At 36.1% G+C, this 9,785-nt stretch overlaps 1 pseudogene across 1 annotated transcript in view; it reads right to left on the minus strand.

Annotated features, from left to right (window-relative positions):
- LOC306874340 (transmembrane protein 94-like) overlaps window positions 1-9,771 on the minus strand; it is a 19,964-nt pseudogene extending 10,193 nt beyond the window's left edge. The window contains exons 1-9 of the transcript in view: window positions 9,596-9,771; window positions 5,171-5,333; window positions 4,697-4,848; window positions 4,184-4,220; window positions 3,752-3,838; window positions 3,298-3,414; window positions 2,416-2,635; window positions 1,380-1,553; window positions 151-253 (exon numbers count right to left, since the gene is read on the minus strand). The product of the transcript in view is annotated as a transmembrane protein 94-like (transcript). The remainder of the gene's footprint in view (window positions 1-150; window positions 254-1,379; window positions 1,554-2,415; window positions 2,636-3,297; window positions 3,415-3,751; window positions 3,839-4,183; window positions 4,221-4,696; window positions 4,849-5,170; window positions 5,334-9,595) is intronic.
- Between the last annotated feature and the right edge of the window lie 14 nt (window positions 9,772-9,785).

The raw sequence follows: 9,785 nt of genomic DNA on the forward strand, positions 1-9,785 counted from the left end.
TAAATGTGCTAGATAGGAACTGTTCACTGACTTTCTAAGAGCAGCAGGATGAAGCAGAAACGAGAGATGTGGTCACAGCAGGAGCTCTAACACACACACACTCACACACACATACAGAGTTCACAGCATGACTCTACATAGAAGTCAGACCTGTTGGAGTCTGTGAGGGGTTGAATATCCTCTCCATCCCAGAATTCAGTGCATGCACCCAAACTTATGTCAGCCGAGCCATATGAGAACAACTGAAGATCACCTTATGACAAAAACGTCATATTGTACTCTATATGAAACATGCTAGACAGAAACAGAATATTAGACAGTTTGTGAAATTATTAAACTGTGGATCTCAAACACATTTACTGCAAGAGATGCTCAGAATAACACATGACTCATACCACCTTACTGCATACTAGGGCGCACATTTTCTGCATCATGCTATCAGATGCGCAGTGGATAAGACACATGCCTTTGGTGTGAGAGACCCGGGTTCGAATCCACTGTGAGACACCAATGTGTCCCTGAGCAAGAGACTTAACCCCTAGTTGCTCCAGAGGCGTGCGACCTCTGACATATATAGCAATTGTAAGTCGCTTTGGATAAAAGCGTCAGCTAAATGAATAAATGTAAATGTAATGTCCCATAATGCAATGCTATCAGCTTGACAGTGTAATGTGACAAATGACCGGGAAGTAATATCAGCTGCAATTTTTAACATCTGTTTCTTGATTATTTGATCCAATTCCCAAGAGTTAAAATGTTTACTTGATGGAAATTTACACTTATAAAACCTCAATAAAAATGAGGTTGTCTTGACAGCTAACTGAAATAAATACATTAACAAATATGATAAAAATAAAACCTAAATATAAAAAAAAACATAGAATGAAAATATGAAATTAAACTGAAAAACTGAAAATATAGAAATAAAATCTAATTTAAAATATTAATAAAATTATGCTATCCTATAAAATTTCAGTTCTAGTTTCATGTGTCTTGTCTCATGGTCTCTTTCCTCCCACATAATAATAATTTAAACATTTATGAGAAATAATTTCAAGAAATATTAAGTATTACATTAATGTCCACTTATTTATTTTGTATGCAGCTGGGCAATAAGTGGGATATTGTATAATCTACAGATTATTATCATAAAAAAAACCTCCACTAATGACCAGTTGGCTGTACGTTATCCCTTACATACTTACATACTGTTCACGATGCACAGTATACAATAAATAACATCCTAGCAATCTTTTTCTAACATATTAACTGTTTACTATTGGCCGTGATGTTGTAATGTCACAAACATCCAGGGATGTTGATGCATTTATACATGTGTATAAATAGTGTATTTATATAGTGTGTGTGTGTGTGCTCACCGGTGTAAGTGTGGTGCACTAGCAGTGCTATGAGATGTGAGAAAGGAAGCCGTCTCATTGACACAGAAGGTGGAGCAATGATCCCCGGGTCTCCAGGGCAGGAGATAGAGGGCAGGGTGTAGGCTGCCACACTCATTCTCTGCTCGAAAGGCTCCTTTGCAGAGGTGGAGAAGCCTGAAGATTTGCATATATACACTGTCACCACTACAATGCAGTTTTGCTGGATATTTATTATTGGAAAATATGAAAGACTTCAGGTTACAAGACACTCATCAAACAACAACCATGACACTACCATTATATATATATTTTTAAATAACTCTGCAATGCTATATAACGACCATGTTAAATATTAAAAATACCATGCCAGTATTTTTTTGTAATGGGAAATATACCACACCATTCAAACGAATCAGACGTTTGGGTTCTGTACATTTTATTTATTTTTTTTGTTTATTTTAATGTTTTTGTCTCTTACGCTGGAGCTTTCCTAAAATACAAAATACAGTAAAAATGCAAAACAATAAATAAATATATTATTACAATCTAAAATCATTTTCTATTTAAGTATATTTTAAAATGTAAGTTATTCTTGTGATGGGAAAGCTGAATTTTTAGCATCATTACTCCAGTCTTCAGAGTCACATGATCCTTCAAAAAAATAGTAGTGTACATAATGTTCCAAGGTATTTCCAAGAATACCATGGTACATGTTTACAAAATGGTGACATGTCCAAAAAACAAAGAAAGTGCTTTCTGTAAATAATGGTATTTACTGTACGTTGCTCCATGGTACTTAATATACCTTGCTTCTGATATCCAGAAACATGGTTTTACCATAGTACATATGAAGAAACACTACTGATACTTTTTTGCTAGTGATACACACACTATATCCCTTTCTCTTTACTCTGGCTTCACTTTTACACTACCTTTTTGTTGATGCTTTTGCTTTCTCACAGTTGTGAAACTACCTTGACAAAAGGTGCATTTCCCTGGAGCATTAATCACCACTATTTCTCTCATCTGGCTTTACCCAGAATCCTCGGTAGATGGCAGAGGCCCCAGGGTGGGCGGACCAGCTGACATGGGGGTCGAGTGCGCACCAGCGCAGCATGGGTCAGGTGGTCGGAGAGGCGGAGTATGGCGACTCCAGGGTCACAGAGGACCAACTGTACAGTCAATCCCAGAGGCCGAAGAGAGGGGGCGTGATGCTGCCAGCATGTGTCATCAAACTGCACCCGTGTGTCATCGCACTGTTTTGTTATATTTATAAAGACATTTTCAGAAATGTAATCATAAGAAGTGCAGAGCAAACAAAGTTCACATTAGTTCATAAATATTCTTGCATACTGATACTGTGACAAACTGCATTCTGGTACACACTCAAAAGCTCTTATTACAGTATGGAATTACTGTGAGAGAGATAGAATGACATTTACTGCCCCAGCATCACTCAGCGCATGTAGCGCAGAAAAACACAATGCAACGTACTGTACAGCAGGTAAGCTATAACGCCAAATGAATACACACACGTAAAAAGGTATGAATGTCATTGCATTAGATAAAATATAAAAACAAGTGGCAATTATTTTAAAGACGATTTGTTTGCAAATGCCAGTTGATTACTGAATGCAATGGCATGCATATATTTAATTGTGCCTTAAGTCTTTTGCACTTACAGTTACAGATCCCAGACTGTGTAGCAAACTAGCAGTGTGGCAGAGTGTCGATGTTTGACAAGAACACTGAGTAACATTTCTTGCAGGTCAAATTCCACATTTCCTGTTCAATGAAATGGGGAAATCATTTTTGGCATTCCAAATCATTACCAGCAATACATCCATTCACATGGTTACAGTTGTAAGCAATAAATATACAGGCAGCTATTGTGTGGTTTCCTCTTTATTGAACATACCCACCAGTCCTCTGGCTGTGAGCCCATCTGTAAAAGAACACGGGCCTCTCCGTACATGCACACAAGAACCCAAAGCAGGGGGAAAGTCAGGGGCAACAGTGGCAAAACACCATTCACCTGAAATACAACATTTCATGTATTTGATACGGATGCATTTTTATGTTTTGGTCAATATTTTTAAATATACACTTAAGAATTTTTTTTTTTCACAAAGTTACATTTTATTTCTGTGAAATAAGGCATCAAAAAATATAACGCACAGCTTAACAAAGGGATAACTAGTTAGTGTTCAAACAGCTGATAAAAACATCATAATAATCCACAAGTAAGTACAAGTACTTGTGAATTATTGTGATGTTTTATCAACTCTTTGGACTTTCATTCTGACGGCACCCGTTGACTGCAGAAGATCCACTGGTGAGCATTTGTGTATGACTGTTTTTGGAGATCCTACAGGTAGCTGCAGGAGTGTGACAGGCCATGGTCCCACACCAGGAGCGCCAAACAAAATATGCAACAGATTCAGCATCAGAAGCAGCACCTGGAAAATGAAGGTCAGAAAGATTTGACGAAGGATGACTGACCGAATAGAAACAAATGCATATGCCAGGGATAAAAAGAAACATAGCATACAGCTCTTGAAGTTATTTATTTATATATATTTAAATGTCCATTTTCATAGACAGTGAAAAAGCTATTGCAATTCATTACATATATTACCACTATCAAAAAAGAAACAGTACCTTGTTTTTTAGGAAGAGTAGCATATGGAAATTCACAAATACTACACAAATACTTTGAATGCAATGTTAGTCACTTCTTGTAAAAAAAAATCTGTCAAGTGCATCTGTCAAAATGTGAAAAGATAATAAAAAACAAGTCTTACCAGCACAAAAGGCGCTGGGCCTCTTTCTTGTAAACTTTGCACAGTAATTCAGTAAAAAAAAAAGATAATTATAAAAGAGATGACATGTCAAATTCTGGGCCTTTATCCATAAATCCAGCTCTTGTGAACATTCGGGAGCTGTAGTTTAGGAGTTCAAGTGCATAGGATATGCTTTACCATTGTCTGTGATCATTTCTGTCATGTTGTTACAAGCTGATCCAGTGATGGTGGTGTAATGATGAGATATCATATTGAATGCAGTCCTTAAGCTCTTAAGTCCCTCTCTAGGATCTCTGTTTTGTGTCTGATAGATGAGCTAACATCAAAAGACTCTTATTCAAAAGTGAGTACAAGAACACCAATGGAACACAATGGCACTTGTTAGCTGAAACCCTTTCTCTTTCACTTGTACTTTAGGAGAAACATCTGATACTTCCATAACATATAATTGAGAACTACATTAAATATGAAATATTATTCAAAGGGGGAAAATAAATAAATAAATAAACATACTGAACCACCTCAGCCGCTGGAGTCTTTGTTACCCTAAAGAGCTGTGGTTGGAGCAAACGATGTGGGCGGGGCCTTCCACTATCCAATGGCGAAGGGGGAGAGGAGAGATGACTAAACACATCACGGCGGGATAAAACAACATGCTCCTCTTCCTGTCCTCGTAAACCAGAGACAAACCAAAAAAATTAAAATAAACAACTCAAAGGTCTCATTTTATGCTTCTGTACAAAGTAAAAGTAATTTAGCTCCAATCAGACAATTTGGAAAATAATTACATTTATCTGTTGAAAATAGTATAAACTTGGGTGGATTGTACGCAAAACGTATTTACATAGCCGTATTTATTCATAATAATATTTCACACAAAATTTGAATTCTGTTATTTGCCCATTCTCATTGTGTGCTACAGAAGAAAATCACATGTCTTTTCACTTTCAGGTGAACTATTCATTTAAGTGTCTCATGTACTCTAACCTGAATTCCTCGTAGTTCAGTTGGCGCTTCACTGCCAGGGCGTAAAGAGATAATGTCACCCTCCACCAGGAGATTGACAGGTAGATTGACCAGTTTCCCGTCACGATAGGCCCATTGTCGTGAAACGGCTGGGGAGGGTGGGGCAAACAAGTCCTCTGTGCCTCTTAGTCAATCAGAGGAAGGATGCTTTAAGAACTCTGTAATGCATTCAAAGAGTTTAGGTATTTTTCTTGGCAAAGTATTTAAAAAAAATGTAGCTAGCATAAGCTAACAACTACTCTACAGGGGAAAAAACTATTGATGACAAAAGTAGCTTTCTACTACGTTTAAACTACTTTTTATAAATAAAAGTTGTAATTTGACCTAATATGTGTTAGAATATCTCCAAAACTATTCAATTAAACACATGAAACAACTATGTTTTTACTGCGTACGCTGTTCTGTGTCAGCCGCACCACACGGATACGCAGAACAGCGTACGCTATTTGTGTCCAGCGAATATTCTCCAAAATGATGCTACGCTTACGCGGAGGAGAGGAATTGTTGAATAAAGTTGTTATTTTTATTTTCTTTGCATACCAAAAGTATTCTCGTTGCTTCATAACAGTCAGATTGAACCACTGATGGCAGATGGACTATTTTAACGATGTCTTTCATACTTTTCTGGGCCTTGACAGTGTTAATTACTTGGCAGTCAATGGGACAAGCCTCCCAGTTTTCATCCAAAATATGTGTTCCGAAGACGAACGAAGGTTTTACGGGTTTGGAACGACATGGGAGTAAGTGATTAATGACAAACTTTTAATTTTGGGGTGGAGTAACCCTTTAATAGAAGTCTTTAAATGTAAATTTCATTCAGCGTTCTTCCTGTTCTCTCTGTGCCAAGTATCCACCTTATTTGTCCCGTAAGAGCGGGCATGAACATTTGTAAATTTAATGTGTCTAGCTTCCAGTGCCATCTGCTTCCAGGTAATTTTAGCTGTACATAACAGCTCGTTTTGCTGCTTGATATCAAAAACTGGTGTTTCTTACCATATTATTTTAAATGTATTGCATTAATTATAAACACACTGGGTTGTAAAAATTGACCATTTATTTCATTTATTCTTCTCCTTATTTCTGTGGCTAATGTAGCAGAAGTCTTGCACATTCACAGAAAACTGCTTGAGGAATATGTATGTTGGACTTCTGAATGTGGAACCACATACTAGCATAGCCTACTACTCTTACAATTATAAAAATACATTTTAAAATTATTAAGAGTAGTATGCTAGAATGTGGCCGTGAATCTTGATAACACCATTTGAATAATTGAAGGGAACTGACTCAAAAAATTATTACTTCATGAATCGAGCATGGATAGAAAATACCGGATACTCATATTAAATATTGTCACATACGAGACAACATTGTGGCACTTGTCAATTCAAAAATGAAAAGTTTACTAGATTTAAAAGCATATTTAATAAAAAAAAAAAATAGCCACACTAACCACTATGTGTTTGATGCTGATATCTTTATATAATTTGTATAAATCATGAAGTGAAAGTGAAATCAAGACCTTAAAGATCTAGATTCCTGCAGAATTTAGGTCAACCGTGCTCAAAAACATACTGCTAATTTTCCAGATCCACTTTAAATTTCTACTTTTTTTCCACTTTAAATTAAAGGGTACCTATTATGCGAAGTTCATTTATACATGTTGTTTGAACATAAATGTGTGTTGGCAGTGTGTGTACACAAACACCCTATAATGATAAAAATCCACCTGCTCCTTTTTTCTACTCCCCATAAATCATAAGCAGTTTCTCAGAACAAGCCATTTGCAGAATCGGTAAAATGTGATGTCACTTTGCACAGGCCCCGCCCACGGCTGTTGACAGACAATGCCGTATTAGCAGGTACCCTGCCCTGAGTGAACCGCACACAAACCATGTTTATCTTCGGCTAGAACATTTAAAAGCAGCAAATCTAAATCCGTTATTCAATCCAGAGCAAGTGATTATCTGCTTTTATTTTATTGTTTGGGATATATTAACAATGTAGACAGCAGTATAGGTACTGTATATGCTACTGTCACTCAATACACAGATCTAATATAAACATGCAATTTCTTTCCTAGCTGTTTACCTTCACAGATATAACCGACTGTGTTTTTGTAACTTGTGTGTGTTTTTAACATGAACTTGTGTTTATTTGACATTTTAAGCACAGTAAGACATGAAAGAGAACTTAGTTTAGTACTCACATGCCCTTTGACAGCCGGTTTCTGTGCACGTGCTTCGGATGTGTGCGCTCAGAAAAGCATCCCCGGTTTCACAGACAAGGCTTAAGCCTAGTCCCAGACTAAAGTGTAAGTCTGAGCTGTTTTAACAGAACATAAATATTATCAAGATATTTATGCCATATCGCCCACCCCTTGCTGAGGGGGATCATACCCATACACCGGAATTTAATCCAATTTGATTAATCAGTGTCGTTGCTTCAATGATCCAATTCAACCATACTAATAAGCAGATATTAGTATATATTATTAGTATTTTGTGTGATGGAGAAGAAAGCTTTGAACTTTATTCTCTAGTGCCCTATTCTTCAAGCAATCTAGAATGGCAGCACAACTGAGAGATTTGTTTGAGCCTTTTGAATTTACATTTCCTTCAACCTGAGGCTTATTCGTGTTACTTTTGGTGTGAAAGGGCTTTTACATTTGCAAAAAATAGAACATTTTGAATATTCAAAACATACAAGCAAGTCCAAGATGAGACAATGTAACACAAAAGTAATGCAAAAAGTAACAAATTTCGTTCCATAAAAATTAACCAAGTAATGCAATTAGTTACCTTTTTTAGGGAGTAATGCAATATTGTAATACATTACTTTTAAAAGTAACTTTCCCCAACACTGGTCATTGAATGATTCACTCAACCGATTTAAAAAAAATGCAGGAACTATATTTCTTTTTCTATAATCACATTCTTTATACAATCTCTAAATAATATATATATATTATTATATAAATTATGCTACCATATATGAGTTTGCAGCGATTCAACATCTGAATAGCTGCAATCAGAATATGAGATCCCAGTCTTGTTCTGAATTGCAAGCTATAGTTACTTTCAGTGTTTTAAAATGAAGCAAGGTTCATGAAATATAAATCATGCTTATTCATATGAATGATCTCAGGAATTACTGAGTAATACCTACATTTACATGTATTTAGATACTTCCGCAAGTAGCTGCAATTCCAGGTTTTCAAACAGAGATGGCGACAAAGAGGCAAAACTTACGGACTGCAGCTTTAAATTTCCATAAGGGATAAATATTCTTTGCACATCTGGAGTACAAAATAATATCAGTATTCTATGCACTGGCTCAGCAACTTTCTTTTATTCTTTCCTTTTTTCTTTTTACCTGAAAATGTTGTTTCTGTACTCACCGGCTCACAGCTATCATCCATCAAAGTTCTCATTGTGAGCACTGATAGGCACTATGACAGTTTCTTACATGTTTGTGTGTGGTTGGGGGCTGGGGGGATGCTGCCACCAGCACATGTTCTTAGAGATGCCAACTAACTGTCAGCTGTCAGATACAGAACACTGAAATCATCTCCATGCAAACATACACAAATCGGAAATTAAATATTCAGTTCAGTCTCATGTTTAAGCTATATAGCTCTGAAATACATAAAACGAGTTAATCAAGCTGCACTAAGAGGCAGCTAGGGAGAAATTAGATATTGTGTGACCATGTGCGCTTATTAAATGTCGTGTCATCTGAATCAGAGAGAACGTGACCAGCATGCATAACAATTAAACACATGCACAGCTGCAGCAAGCGCTCTTAATAAGGGTCATGTTGTGGGTTCTAACAGAAAACTGCCAGAGGATATCAAACATGTGCCCCCTCCAACAAGATTTATGATTTGAATTTTAACATAAAATACCTCATAAAATAAAATAATATATTGTAAATACACTGTTTAGAATATTCTAGTAACACAAATGGAAGTAACCACAAAAACATAAATCAAAACTCTCTTATTTGAACTTCTTTGCAACCCATATATTTTCAGCTTATACTGTATATTAGAGGTTTACCGATAACAGTAACTAGGTTGGACCACACTGGCCAAAAAACAATTAATCAACCAATAGTTTTAAAAATGTTTTAAAATAATAATAAAAAAATTGTATTTAAAAAATATATATGTATATATATATATATATATATATATATATATATATAAGATGATATTTGTTTTTTATCAAAAGCATTGGAACATAAGCGAAGCAAGAAACAAATCAAGAAATACAGTGCGGTCACTTTTTTTTTGTAGTTTACATTATATATTTGAGAAATTGTATGGAAAGCGTGTGATATTCTGATCTAGTCACTAGTTTCCTGCTCACTTTTCTTTCTCACCCCCCCCTCTCTTTCTGTCTCTCTTTCTCTCCATCCTCCTCCATTCCCACCGTGCACAGCTGTACTACAGCAGACACACATTTTCTCTCAGATTCTCTATCATCATTGTGCCTCTTCAGTTTTCCATTCAGTGTTTTTGTTGCTCCAGTTTTTCTGTGCTGAAGGCTACTCATCATTCTTCTACAAATTA

The sequence above is a fragment of the Barbus barbus genome (genome assembly GCF_936440315.1).
Source record: "Barbus barbus genome assembly, chromosome: 8".
Taxonomy (NCBI): Eukaryota; Metazoa; Chordata; class Actinopteri; order Cypriniformes; family Cyprinidae; genus Barbus; species Barbus barbus.